The 15,083-nt window shown below is 38.0% G+C and overlaps 1 protein-coding gene and 1 long non-coding RNA gene across 2 annotated transcripts in view; one reads left to right on the top strand and one right to left on the bottom strand.

Annotated features, from left to right (window-relative positions):
• LOC145439804 (uncharacterized) overlaps positions 1 to 15,083 on the top strand; it is a 291,614-nt gene that overhangs the window by 195,429 nt on the left and 81,102 nt on the right. The gene's annotated exons all lie outside the window — the stretch shown is intronic.
• LOC145439819 (uncharacterized) lies at positions 3,439 to 4,685 on the bottom strand. The gene is made up of 3 exons (XR_013915360.1): positions 4,545 to 4,685; positions 4,268 to 4,439; positions 3,439 to 3,993 (listed from the first exon to the last, which is right to left on the bottom strand). It is a non-coding gene; the product is annotated as an uncharacterized LOC145439819 (long non-coding RNA).

The following is a 15,083-nucleotide window of genomic DNA, read 5'->3' as shown; positions in this document are numbered from 1 at the left end:
TCGATATAGCACAGGATGTGTAGCTGGATGCTAACCAATTCGCATTTAACAATGCGACCCGCGCACAATTATGTAGCCCGATTTTCGTTGAATATTGACGACCCCAATAAATCGAATGAGCTCTTTTCCGCAGACATCTATGACACAGCTGTCAGTCCAGTGGACACGAACTTGAGATTCCGTAGGGTTAAATTCCGCATCAAATAAGATCAGAGCGCCTTTTCTCGCTTTCAGGATTTGGACTGATGCGTCCGGCCTATGTCGCAACACTACAATATGTGGTAACACGAACCTGTGCACACGTACAGTTGTTATTTGTAGTGTCATCGTCGCCCGCCAATGCGATAAACTCCCAACGGCCGACACATTGGTCTTCAATCTAATACCAGCATATTTTTTGTAGGTCGAGAACAAGGGTAATTTAATTGCAACTAAAATGCCTGCGGCTTGTTTTGGCTCGAGGGTCGAATGCAACATATGAATCCATTCGCGTTACGCACTATAGCCTATTTAGGATGATGAGCCAAAACGCGTAGGCGAGGACATGGAGATAATAACTAGCCTATATATTTAGAACAAATCAAGCATCGATTTCACGATAACGTATTCGTTATAACGTCATAAAAATTTAGCAAGTTTTATAAGCTGCTTATCCTCAATAACCAATTTGCGGAAATTAGTGAAGAAGTGGATTGTACAGATTCTTAGAACTGCACGACAATCTGGTTATAGATTTGCTGATGCTACCTGCTGCCAGCATCATAACCAAGCAACCTTTACTTACCCGTCAGCTAATGTCTTACTATGTAAAACATGCATTCTACACGTTCTTCCGTGTAGACGAACGTAATTTACCGATGTCCTAAATATTCAATTAATTCGGTTACTTTATGTGGCAGCTCATAATTTGAAATCGGCAACGACTTCATTACATTACAAGTCTTACAGTTTACGTTACTTCTTGCTCGTTTCTTTACTGCAAAAAGCGTTTATATTCAACTCGTCGCATTTTAGATTGCTTCGAGTCGTGGCGGCAGTTATGAATAAGTTAATATTGTGCCTACTGCCCAGTGCACCTATAGATGCGGAATCTACTTAACACGCGCATGGATCGCTTATTTCAAACAAATCGCATAAAGTAATAAACGTGCTGGAGTTGTCAATCTAAAATCACATTCATGATACGAAATGAGTCATCGCCATTTTGAATTTATGATATGTTTATAAACTACATTTGAAAATGCGTGGGCCCTGAAGTCAGGTTATTGCAACAGCTATAAAAAAAAGTAACATAGTGAGTTTAATTAGGTCGATAAAATATTATATATTTTTCGAATACATTTCATCCATATCTACAAATATATCTTGATGCTATCGTGAGCCACTAAAATGTTCTCCGCATGCGATCCGCTAACCGTAGTTTGCTCATCCCTGGTTTTAATCATAATCTTTCGAGTAAGTTCTGTTGGTAGGCAAGCCCCACCAGAATATATTTTGATAAAGGCAAGAGTAAATCGTTATCGAGCACCTTTCGTTATCAACTTCTTCAGTAACTCAAAATCGGTAACCGATCGCGACCTCTCGGAATAAATGAACACAATGCAATATGAACAGGACATGAAGCTACGATGTCCGATAATTCCTTTCAATTAAAGTAGAAGTATAGCCATTTCCGACCGAGTAAAACGTTACTCGGCATTGCGCTCTCGATAGGAGTGAGAAATGATATTCGTTTACTTTCGATAATATCCAACATACGGACTCATATCCAGGGCAATTTTCAGAACTCTAATATCGCATAGCCTAACTTTGCAATATTTTTCGATTTATTTAGTCATGTTTTCCTAGCGATAGCCATTCAGCATCGCGAAAATTCATAGTACAATTTAGAATAAACTGCTAACTTTTATCAAGGTCTTTGAAAAGTACTTTTAAACATTTAACTATCATGACATAGTAAACTTCTACTCAAGTACGAGAAGTAGCGATTGTAAGGTGATTAGAAAATAAGTATTACGGGCCCAGTTTTGCCTAAAACCTAAATCACAACACGTTATCTGATCCATTCCGAATGACGAGATTAAATATCCCTGAAAAATGAATAATATTCATAATATTCACATTGCTATACAAAAAATTTGCTCTGACATTGCCCATAGTGACCATTTAGAATTGGATAGTAAAGGAGTCGAAATTTCTTCGATGCGCCTAGTGCACTAATTCGAGTGCTGAAATCCGAATCGACTAATTGGTTATAATGATTCGAGTCGAGTAGTAAAATTTAATTAGCGAGCACTGAAATTACAGTAATATAGTTATATCACCGATACGAAATTTGGTAGCCATTTCCCCGGAATAGTAATCAGTCCGAAACATTATGATAAATAGATAAGGTTGAAGAAATATAAAAATATCATCAATGGTGTATGTATTATGAAACTGGAAATATTGTATTTGTGGTAGCACGCAATTGGTTTCCAATTCGTAATTTCAACCGCATCGGCAGTTTTTCATAAAAATAAATAAACAAATACTTTGATACTAATTTCAAAATAACGCAAATCTCTTAATGAATGTCCCTTGAATAGTAATTAATCCAAAACATTATCATGCAAGGTCCGAGAAACATAAAAATATCATTAATGTGGTATGCATTGTGAAACAGGCAATATTTTCTTTGCGGTGACCAGGGAATATGTTCTAATTCGTAATTTCAAGCCCATCATCATTCTCTCATAATAATGAATTAGCAAATCCTTGGATCCTAATTTTCAAAGTAGCTTAGGTCTCTGAATGAGCTCTGACTCGCTGTTATCTTCAAATCATGGAATTATTACGAGTATCACCATCGCTCACTGAAGAAAGGGATGAAATTATATCCGGGGCATATTCCTTGGCCAGGAATTTTATCATGTACGAACTAGACGGGCCGAGCGTTAAAGCAAATACGAAAGCGGAGGCAACCTTACGGCGAGTTAGTGATGAAATGTTCGAGCGACATCGAACTGTCGTAAACGCAATCTCTAAACGTCTCCGATACAGTATTGTTGAAGTCGACGAAAAATATGAAGAATATTCTGCGGAAGAGCGGATGTTCCTGATGATAGCTGACGAAATTTTTAAAGATACCCAAGAGAATTGGGGTCGGATCGTATCTGTGTTCGTGCTCGGTAGCATTCTTGCTCGCAAAAACGAGGATGAGCATCACGGTGATAATATAGAAGGTATCATACAGTCAGTCGGGAATTACATTGGTAGTAGAAGGCGAAAGTGGATAGCGGAAAATGGAGGATGGGTAAGCGATTTTACATGGCCTGATAAGGATTTGGCAATTATCATTTAGCTTGAGGTACTGTGTTTCTGCTCTCGAGAGTCCATACCACCTATCGATAATGAAACTTAGCTTGCACTTCACAATTCGGTTTTCAATTTACATTTTGTCATAAGGCACAGTAATTTACATTCCAAGCGCTCCGAACTTTGAATTACCTTGCAAGTACGGTAACTTTCCTCTGCAAGATTAGGAAGGCTTACATTCTTTTGTTTGTTTCAGGACAGTTTTGTAGGATTTTTCGATAACGCAGCTTTCGATGAGAGTAAAGTTTGGAAGAGGCTCATGCTTGTTGGAATTGGACTGACGTCTATTGCAATGGCAATAACAAGATCATGGATAGTCCTTTGCCGTACATCATGTAATATTTTTTAAATAATATATTTCTTCGCCGTTTAATTACATAAATTTTACTGTAGGACGGATGCAGTTTCTTCTGAGATTACATTAAAGATTGCTCCATAAAACCGTCTTTATCTGGAACATTTTCATTTTTCAAATTTATACAGCTACGTAAGGAAATTGCTAGGTTACCTAGAAAACGCTGCAGGTCAAATTTGATCCAATTCCGACCATAGTAGCGACAAGGAGTTATGACAGCTCAAAATGATCCATCTTTCGAAGCCAAATATCGTTGGTTCTCCACGACCAAATATCGTGTTCTATAAATATTGTTTATATGGAACAGATATAAATGTTGCTATTTTGTTGTTATCTGCGAAGAATACTTTGCTCAGTAATTAATTTCACGGGGATTCTAAACCTCAATACATACAAGTGAGCAAAGTTACATCAATTTGCGTTAACCTGTAGTGTTATGTAACTACCTACAATTCTATCAAGACGTAGCGAACACGACAAGTAATATGGAATGAAGGAATAAGGGCGCGAAATTCCAATGTATAGATGCATATTTAGGCGGAAATATCGTCTTACCGGACGAATGCAATTGTTTCCTTAAAGTTTTCCTGTCTACGCCATTCAAGCGCGGTAAGATCAGTTTGAGTTGGCGACATTCAGGATGATATTTCAAGAAGCTCTGAATGATAGTCACATATTCCTCGTCGATTCTTGTTCTATCGCTGTCACTGAGGTCGAATACCTTTAGCTGTTCATTGAATAATTGAATATTAGGCGGTTTAGGTCAATTTCATAAACGAAATCTGAACTAAATTGCTTTATTAAGAACCATGAGAGAGCAGAAAGAACTTACTGTAGTGCATCGCTTGCCCATCTCTTCACTAAGATTCCTGATTTGCATGGAAAGCATCTTGCAATTACTCAGGTTGAATTCTTCAACGCGGGTTTTTTGCAGGATTTCAGTTACTGTTTTGTAGCAGGAGGGAATGTCGGGATTTCTACTCAAATCCAGCGAATGCAGCTAAAACACAGTGTGATATTCAGGTATTTTACGACGCTAAAAACCACTCAGTTGCAGTAATAATAATATTTATCGACGACAGAGCAATATTATCAATTTCTTCGCCTAATCGCAAAACTGGTGTAATACAGAAAATAATGAACGTCTATAGGATATCGAAGAAACGGCGGAAACTAGCATTAATATGAATGAGCGATGGAAAATCTTTCACTCATAAGCAAGGACACTTTTCATCAGCAGACGTGATCAGGAATGCCTTATTGATGATAAATTCGCTCGCCAAATGCAATGCCATGCCTGACGGTGCTTGGAACTCGCATAAGTTGCAAACTATGCTTGATTATTTCACTAGTAAGAAAACAAAACAGATCTAGCTAAAATGGATCACCTCATGATTACCGAGACCATTGTTCAGCGACGTTAATGAATGTTCATCCAATTCGCAAGCTGAAAGTCGAACTGCCTTCGTGTTATGCCTTTTCGCGAAACGTCCGATTTCTTGCAATCCTACCGGTTCCAAATCCGTATTGTAACTTAGATCGAGTTTATCAACCTACAAAATACAGCAAATTATTCTGAAAACGACACACAAAATTGCGGAAACGAGTGGCTACCTCGATTTCACCAAAGCATTCAAAAGCATGAATTTCCTCCGGTGTGAGGTCGCATCCTTTCATCACAAGAGTAACCGCTCTGTCTTTACAAAATAAGGGCGGCAGTGCAGCCATACACTCTTCATCCAGACGATTATAGCTGATGTCGAGATATTGGAGCTAAACGAATATGGGAAACTGACAACTTACGACCAGAATTAATCGGGGATGAAGACAAACAGTACAAACTTATAACAGAGAAATGTTGATTAGCCAGTCACGTCATAATAGATTGGCGAAATGTTCTGAGATTAAAATAGAATTTCTGTGATTCGTCTCAAATGGACTCTTTGCAAGCAGTCATAAAGAATGTGACTATTGACCACTACTGAACAACAATCGCTCAAGACAAGATCCATATACCTTACTGTTTTTGACCTGCATGGCGACGAAATCCTTTGACCGCAAGTGCGAGTTCACAAGTGACAAATAGGTTAGATCGCTTGAAATAATAGTCCCGAGTTGCGTAAAGTTGATGTTTTCGCCGTAGCTGAGATCGAGTTTTTGCAATTTAACCTATGGGAATGAGGTAATAAAAGTCTCATATCGAAAGGATTTATACTAGATTAGTGTCCGGATATTTTCATCGCCAATACCTGATGCTGTCTGATAAGTTGACTCAAAACGATCAGAAAATCGTTAGATCCGCTATTTTCTTCCAGGTTGAGTTCCGTCGAGCCACACTTCTTCATCAACTCGCAGATGGCTGGCAGGAGTTTGTCAATGCCATCGTGGGCTGTGACGCTGACTTTTTTTATTTGGACCTGGACGAGTGCAAAACTTTCCCCCATAAAACAGTAATTGAGGTGATGAATAATTAAACCCTCATCAACTCTCACTAGTCTAGTATGACTATTGCGATAAATGGCTACACCGGTGCGCGATTGAGCATTGTTCGGTACGATACCTTCAATTCACGCGTAGTAACAATATTAACCCTTTCTAATCGGCCGGCCTACTGACCAAAATTTTACTGCATCCACAAAAAAGACGATAAAATGTCATCCATATGGCTTAAATCGACGCCCGATATATTGCCGTAAACCTGAAGTAGCCGCCTAGCGGTCTGAGATACTCTTACGGCTCAGACGCCAGAGGGAATAGCGGTGTGCGAGGAAATGTTCTCGATTTCTTGAAAATAAAATACAATTTTGTTCTTCTATATCTCCTGACGTCACACTTAGGCCCTATCTTGGTATATGACCACCTGATTGCGTTTCGCATGAATCTCTACGTTCCAACGAGACATTACACGCTACTATAGCACTTCATAGCCCAGCGCTACGATCTTGGAAAGGTAGACAACTGATACGACATGATAAGCCGAATCACGTGGCCGCCGCCGATGAGTAATCGATTACGTAATCGCGTAATCTCGCGGAAGGCAATTACCCTCCAATTCTACATAACATAGTAACTATTTTATATATCTCCATGCTATTGAAGTGGTATCAACCCCAGTGGCTTGTTATATGTAACTTGCAACTGCATAACGGATTCATAAGTATACACATATTGACTTATTCGACACTGCCCAGTGCCCATATACGCTCGAGAAGTCATTTCATGTGATACATTATTGCTTTATTTCACATCAATTTGAACTGTATTCTACACGGCTAATGTTCCATGTATGATCAACAGTAGTCATAGAAGCCAACAGTTACTTCGTGTGCCATCTAAACCGATATATAACTGCCTCTATATGATGTTGTTATTACAGGATCTGGTACCAAAATAGCCCAACTCTCACGCTTATTTTTGTAGTGTTAGGGCTGGTGTCGGCTGTCTTATACAATACTAAACCCCATGATAGGGATATTGATGAATATGCCAGGATAATGGCCAACCATATGTACAATTTGCAATTGCCTGAAGCAATTGTACATCTGTTTGAAGCCGCAACGAGTCGGATGAACATACGCAGCCATGATTTTCACGTAACAAGCTATTGCTTTCTTTCACGTCGATTTGAAACATCTCTACGTGCTAATCTTCGATATAAGGACTTTCATAGAATAGTATGACACAAAACAAGTCATAGAAGATAACTGTAATTGGTAATATGACGTCTAGAACGAAAGATACAATGGTTTATATTCCAGGCGTTCATTCACGCGAAAATCATTACAAATTCACTTTTGCGGGAAACGTTTTTGCGTGTTCAATCTGCATTTCAAGCAGGATATACATTGATATAATAGGTTGTACATGGTCTTATGTATGCGTATTCATAATAACTATCCATATAGATCGATTGTTACAGTTTACGAAGTAATGCAGGTCGAGCTATCTTAGAATAAACAACGACTCCTCCGTGTTAAACGATCGAGGACCAGTATACTGGTCCGCCGGTCGCAAAGGGTTAATATGATACAATGCGGTCATGATGAAGGTTTTTTTAAAGCCCGCTATGTATATTATACGGATAAACATGCTTAAATTGAACGTGGGTTTATAATGCTCAGTGACTTTGAGCGGTATGTGTAAATGTGTTTACCTCAAATTCAAATTCGCGAATTTGGTCCAATATCATCTTTACAAGGTTTTCATTGAGATGGCATTGGCGGAATTCTAACTCGTACATGCGAGATTTCTCCATGAGACCATTCACGATATTCTTTACATCCAATTCAGTCGTAGTTTTATGATAGACCCCACAAGGAATTTCTACTTCATCATGATCCATAAGTATTGATTGATGGTACATCCTGTTATCACCTTTAGCATATGTGAATCATAAATAATTCATGATCAGGATATAAAATTAATATTAATTCTAATCAACCTCCAATGTGATTTTTGCGTCGGACTATTTCAATATTTTGATAAGTCGGATAAAATGATGATACGTGACATATATACTCAAGCAAGAAACCGCTCCAGTACCAACACCACCACGTATGCCAATAACATATGACTGAATCATGGTAGTTTGCGGAGTTTAGTCAGCCATTGTACAGTTTATGCGCTATGAGAATATCGAGTTAATCCAATTACACCATCATAAAATTTATCCAAGAGTCAAAATTATATTATTTTTCAGTATTGTATGACCGAAATTATTAGAAATAAACATCCAAAAAGTTTAAGCTTCGGTTTTTACTTTATGAGAATAATTTTATATACTTTATTATAGTCATGGTAGGGTGCTTGTAATAACGAAGGTGTTTTTAACAACAAGCTATCAATAACTTCACAAATGACACAAGCTAATTGATAAATTTTGAAATTGCCTATAAGATATTAAGCTAATTATCAGAGTCGACGGCGATAAAACTATTTTACTTGAGTAATATTTATCGCTACATAAATATCGTTATGCCTTTGATACGATGTATATAGTTATCTCGTGCGGCGTCCGTTGCGTGTCGTCACCCTTCGTACACCGTCAAGGAATAAGCTACCCGGTGCCGTTGAGTTGTGATTATTTGGCGTAGACTTAAGTTGTGATATTGCAAATTTTGAGGTTCTAAGATGGGTCCATTCGGGTAAAAAGGAGCCCACGAATGCGATAAAGAGACAATTCTGAGGATGCCGCCCGCCCCGCCCGCCCCTATTTAATCCCTTTTATCGCCCCGAACCCCGAGCTTTTTGGATGTTTATTTCTAATAATTTAGTCCATACAATACTGAAAAATAATATAATTTTGACTCTTGGATAAATTTTATGATGGTGTAATTGGATTAACTCGATATTCTCATAGCGCATAAACTGTACAATGGCTGACTAAACTCCGCAAACTACCATGATTCAGTCATATGTTATTGGCATACGTGGTGGTGTTGGTACTGGAGCGGTTTCTTGCTTGAGTATATATGTCACGTATCATCATTTTATCCGACTTATCAAAATATTGAAATAGTCCGACACAAAAATCACATTGGAGGTTGATTAGAATTAATATTAATTTTATATCCTGATCATGAATTATTTATGATTCACATATGCTAAAGGTGATAACAGGATGTACCATCAATCAATACTTATGGATCATGATGAAGTAGAAATTCCTTGTGGGGTCTATCATAAAACTACGACTGAATTGGATGTAAAGAATATCGTGAATGGTCTCATGGAGAAATCTCGCATGTACGAGTTAGAATTCCGCCAATGCCATCTCAATGAAAACCTTGTAAAGATGATATTGGACCAAATTCGCGAATTTGAATTTGAGGTAAACACATTTACACATACCGCTTAAAGTCACTGAGCATTATAAACCCACGTTCAATTTAAGCATGTTTATCCGTATAATATACATAGCGGGCTTTAAAAAAACCTTCATCATGACCGCATTGTATCATATTAATATTGTTACTACGCGTGAATTGAAGGTATCGTACCGAACAATGCTCAATCGCGCACCGGTGTAGCCATTTATCGCAATAGTCATACTAGACTAGTGAGAGTTGATGAGGGTTTAATTATTCATCACCTCAATTACTGTTTTATGGGGGAAAGTTTTGCACTCGTCCAGGTCCAAATAAAAAAAGTCAGCGTCACAGCCCACGATGGCATTGACAAACTCCTGCCAGCCATCTGCGAGTTGATGAAGAAGTGTGGCTCGACGGAACTCAACCTGGAAGAAAATAGCGGATCTAACGATTTTCTGATCGTTTTGAGTCAACTTATCAGACAGCATCAGGTATTGGCGATGAAAATATCCGGACACTAATCTAGTATAAATCCTTTCGATATGAGACTTTTATTACCTCATTCCCATAGGTTAAATTGCAAAAACTCGATCTCAGCTACGGCGAAAACATCAACTTTACGCAACTCGGGACTATTATTTCAAGCGATCTAACCTATTTGTCACTTGTGAACTCGCACTTGCGGTCAAAGGATTTCGTCGCCATGCAGGTCAAAAACAGTAAGGTATATGGATCTTGTCTTGAGCGATTGTTGTTCAGTAGTGGTCAATAGTCACATTCTTTATGACTGCTTGCAAAGAGTCCATTTGAGACGAATCACAGAAATTCTATTTTAATCTCAGAACATTTCGCCAATCTATTATGACGTGACTGGCTAATCAACATTTCTCTGTTATAAGTTTGTACTGTTTGTCTTCATCCCCGATTAATTCTGGTCGTAAGTTGTCAGTTTCCCATATTCGTTTAGCTCCAATATCTCGACATCAGCTATAATCGTCTGGATGAAGAGTGTATGGCTGCACTGCCGCCCTTATTTTGTAAAGACAGAGCGGTTACTCTTGTGATGAAAGGATGCGACCTCACACCGGAGGAAATTCATGCTTTTGAATGCTTTGGTGAAATCGAGGTAGCCACTCGTTTCCGCAATTTTGTGTGTCGTTTTCAGAATAATTTGCTGTATTTTGTAGGTTGATAAACTCGATCTAAGTTACAATACGGATTTGGAACCGGTAGGATTGCAAGAAATCGGACGTTTCGCGAAAAGGCATAACACGAAGGCAGTTCGACTTTCAGCTTGCGAATTGGATGAACATTCATTAACGTCGCTGAACAATGGTCTCGGTAATCATGAGGTGATCCATTTTAGCTAGATCTGTTTTGTTTTCTTACTAGTGAAATAATCAAGCATAGTTTGCAACTTATGCGAGTTCCAAGCACCGTCAGGCATGGCATTGCATTTGGCGAGCGAATTTATCATCAATAAGGCATTCCTGATCACGTCTGCTGATGAAAAGTGCCCTTGCTTATGAGTGAAAGATTTTCCATCGCTCATTCATATTAATGCTAGTTTCCGCCGTTTCTTCGATATCCTATAGACGTTCATTATTTTCTGTATTACACCAGTTTTGCGATTAGGCGAAGAAATTGATAATATTGCTCTGTCGTCGATAAATATTATTATTACTGCAACTGAGTGGTTTGTAGCGTCGTAAAATACCTGAATATCACACTGTGTTTTAGCTGCATTCGCTGGATTTGAGTAGAAATCCCGACATTTCCTCCTGCTACAAAACAGTAACTGAAATCCTGCGAAAAACCCGCGTTGAAGAATTCAACCTGAGTAATTGCAAGATGCTTTCCATGCAAATCAGGAATCTTAGTGAAGAGATGGGCAAGCGATGCACTACAGTAAGTTCTTTCTGCTCTCTCATGGTTCTTAATAAAGCAATTTAGTTCAGATTTCGTTTATGAAATTGACCTAAACCGCCTAATATTCAATTATTCAATGAACAGCTAAAGGTATTCGACCTCAGTGACAGCGATAGAACAAGAATCGACGAGGAATATGTGACTATCATTCAGAGCTTCTTGAAATATCATCCTGAATGTCGCCAACTCAAACTGATCTTACCGCGCTTGAATGGCGTAGACAGGAAAACTTTAAGGAAACAATTGCATTCGTCCGGTAAGACGATATTTCCGCCTAAATATGCATCTATACATTGGAATTTCGCGCCCTTATTCCTTCATTCCATATTACTTGTCGTGTTCGCTACGTCTTGATAGAATTGTAGGTAGTTACATAACACTACAGGTTAACGCAAATTGATGTAACTTTGCTCACTTGTATGTATTGAGGTTTAGAATCCCCGTGAAATTAATTACTGAGCAAAGTATTCTTCGCAGATAACAACAAAATAGCAACATTTATATCTGTTCCATATAAACAATATTTATAGAACACGATATTTGGTCGTGGAGAACCAACGATATTTGGCTTCGAAAGATGGATCATTTTGAGCTGTCATAACTCCTTGTCGCTACTATGGTCGGAATTGGATCAAATTTGACCTGCAGCGTTTTCTAGGTAATCTAGCAATTTCCTTACGTAGCTGTATAAATTTGAAAAATGAAAATGTTCCAGATAAAGACGGTTTTATGGAGCAATCTTTAATGTAATCTCAGAAGAAACTGCATCCGTCCTACAGTAAAATTTATGTAATTAAACGGCGAAGAAATATATTATTTAAAAAATATTACATGATGTACGGCAAAGGACTATCCATGATCTTGTTATTGCCATTGCAATAGACGTCAGTCCAATTCCAACAAGCATGAGCCTCTTCCAAACTTTACTCTCATCGAAAGCTGCGTTATCGAAAAATCCTACAAAACTGTCCTGAAACAAACAAAAGAATGTAAGCCTTCCTAATCTTGCAGAGGAAAGTTACCGTACTTGCAAGGTAATTCAAAGTTCGGAGCGCTTGGAATGTAAATTACTGTGCCTTATGACAAAATGTAAATTGAAAACCGAATTGTGAAGTGCAAGCTAAGTTTCATTATCGATAGGTGGTATGGACTCTCGAGAGCAGAAACACAGTACCTCAAGCTAAATGATAATTGCCAAATCCTTATCAGGCCATGTAAAATCGCTTACCCATCCTCCATTTTCCGCTATCCACTTTCGCCTTCTACTACCAATGTAATTCCCGACTGACTGTATGATACCTTCTATATTATCACCGTGATGCTCATCCTCGTTTTTGCGAGCAAGAATGCTACCGAGCACGAACACAGATACGATCCGACCCCAATTCTCTTGGGTATCTTTAAAAATTTCGTCAGCTATCATCAGGAACATCCGCTCTTCCGCAGAATATTCTTCATATTTTTCGTCGACTTCAACAATACTGTATCGGAGACGTTTAGAGATTGCGTTTACGACAGTTCGATGTCGCTCGAACATTTCATCACTAACTCGCCGTAAGGTTGCCTCCGCTTTCGTATTTGCTTTAACGCTCGGCCCGTCTAGTTCGTACATGATAAAATTCCTGGCCAAGGAATATGCCCCGGATATAATTTCATCCCTTTCTTCAGTGAGCGATGGTGATACTCGTAATAATTCCATGATTTGAAGATAACAGCGAGTCAGAGCTCATTCAGAGACCTAAGCTACTTTGAAAATTAGGATCCAAGGATTTGCTAATTCATTATTATGAGAGAATGATGATGGGCTTGAAATTACGAATTAGAACATATTCCCTGGTCACCGCAAAGAAAATATTGCCTGTTTCACAATGCATACCACATTAATGATATTTTTATGTTTCTCGGACCTTGCATGATAATGTTTTGGATTAATTACTATTCAAGGGACATTCATTAAGAGATTTGCGTTATTTTGAAATTAGTATCAAAGTATTTGTTTATTTATTTTTATGAAAAACTGCCGATGCGGTTGAAATTACGAATTGGAAACCAATTGCGTGCTACCACAAATACAATATTTCCAGTTTCATAATACATACACCATTGATGATATTTTTATATTTCTTCAACCTTATCTATTTATCATAATGTTTCGGACTGATTACTATTCCGGGGAAATGGCTACCAAATTTCGTATCGGTGATATAACTATATTACTGTAATTTCAGTGCTCGCTAATTAAATTTTACTACTCGACTCGAATCATTATAACCAATTAGTCGATTCGGATTTCAGCACTCGAATTAGTGCACTAGGCGCATCGAAGAAATTTCGACTCCTTTACTATCCAATTCTAAATGGTCACTATGGGCAATGTCAGAGCAAATTTTTTGTATAGCAATGTGAATATTATGAATATTATTCATTTTTCAGGGATATTTAATCTCGTCATTCGGAATGGATCAGATAACGTGTTGTGATTTAGGTTTTAGGCAAAACTGGGCCCGTAATACTTATTTTCTAATCACCTTACAATCGCTACTTCTCGTACTTGAGTAGAAGTTTACTATGTCATGATAGTTAAATGTTTAAAAGTACTTTTCAAAGACCTTGATAAAAGTTAGCAGTTTATTCTAAATTGTACTATGAATTTTCGCGATGCTGAATGGCTATCGCTAGGAAAACATGACTAAATAAATCGAAAAATATTGCAAAGTTAGGCTATGCGATATTAGAGTTCTGAAAATTGCCCTGGATATGAGTCCGTATGTTGGATATTATCGAAAGTAAACGAATATCATTTCTCACTCCTATCGAGAGCGCAATGCCGAGTAACGTTTTACTCGGTCGGAAATGGCTATACTTCTACTTTAATTGAAAGGAATTATCGGACATCGTAGCTTCATGTCCTGTTCATATTGCATTGTGTTCATTTATTCCGAGAGGTCGCGATCGGTTACCGATTTTGAGTTACTGAAGAAGTTGATAACGAAAGGTGCTCGATAACGATTTACTCTTGCCTTTATCAAAATATATTCTGGTGGGGCTTGCCTACCAACAGAACTTACTCGAAAGATTATGATTAAAACCAGGGATGAGCAAACTACGGTTAGCGGATCGCATGCGGAGAACATTTTAGTGGCTCACGATAGCATCAAGATATATTTGTAGATATGGATGAAATGTATTCGAAAAATATATAATATTTTATCGACCTAATTAAACTCACTATGTTACTTTTTTTTATAGCTGTTGCAATAACCTGACTTCAGGGCCCACGCATTTTCAAATGTAGTTTATAAACATATCATAAATTCAAAATGGCGATGACTCATTTCGTATCATGAATGTGATTTTAGATTGACAACTCCAGCACGTTTATTACTTTATGCGATTTGTTTGAAATAAGCGATCCATGCGCGTGTTAAGTAGATTCCGCATCTATAGGTGCACTGGGCAGTAGGCACAATATTAACTTATTCATAACTGCCGCCACGACTCGAAGCAATCTAAAATGCGACGAGTTGAATATAAACGCTTTTTGCAGTAAAGAAACGAGCAAGAAGTAACGTAAACTGTAAGACTTGTAATGTAATGAAGTCGTTGCCGATTTCAAATTATGAGCTGCCACA

Source organism: Botryllus schlosseri, chromosome 5, assembly GCF_051294905.1.
Source record: "Botryllus schlosseri isolate E-star chromosome 5, Bs_hap1, whole genome shotgun sequence".
NCBI classification, from domain to species: domain Eukaryota; kingdom Metazoa; phylum Chordata; class Ascidiacea; order Stolidobranchia; family Styelidae; genus Botryllus; species Botryllus schlosseri.
This window is presented reverse-complemented; position numbering and strand designations above follow the sequence as displayed.